We start from the raw sequence: 536 nt of genomic DNA on the forward strand, positions 1-536 counted from the left end.
GGTCAATCACTTCCACAATTGCATTATTTTGAAACCCATGACTTATCCATTTCACCAAACTTTGATCTCCTTGGAAGCTCTCGTCCATTGGGCTTTTCCCACTAAAAAGCTCTAACAACATCACTCCAAAGCTATACACATCTCCTGCTCGTGATGGCTTTTCTCCAAGTCCATACTCTGCATGCATGTATACGACAGAATATATATCTATATATATAAAGTTAACTTTTTCTCTCTTTTTGTGCAGCCACCTCATCCACTTCTCATTAATATTTATGGATTTTCGATTTTTATTTGGCCCAGAAAAACAATCACATAACAATCAAACTGACCCAACACCACATCCACTTCTCTCTAATATTTTTATGGATTTTCGAATTTTATTAGACCCAGTAAAACAATCATTTACCTATCTAACTGATAAAGTTTAAAGGCCCAAACCATTTCTAAATTCATCTAAACCTACTAACGCATTTACTCGCCGTCATGTTCTTGGTCGTTGGTGTCGGGGACGCTCCACCTTCAGACGTTTTTCC

This window comes from Camelina sativa, unplaced genomic scaffold, assembly GCF_000633955.1.
Source record: "Camelina sativa cultivar DH55 unplaced genomic scaffold, Cs unpScaffold00874, whole genome shotgun sequence".
Classification (NCBI taxonomy): Eukaryota; Viridiplantae; Streptophyta; class Magnoliopsida; order Brassicales; family Brassicaceae; genus Camelina; species Camelina sativa.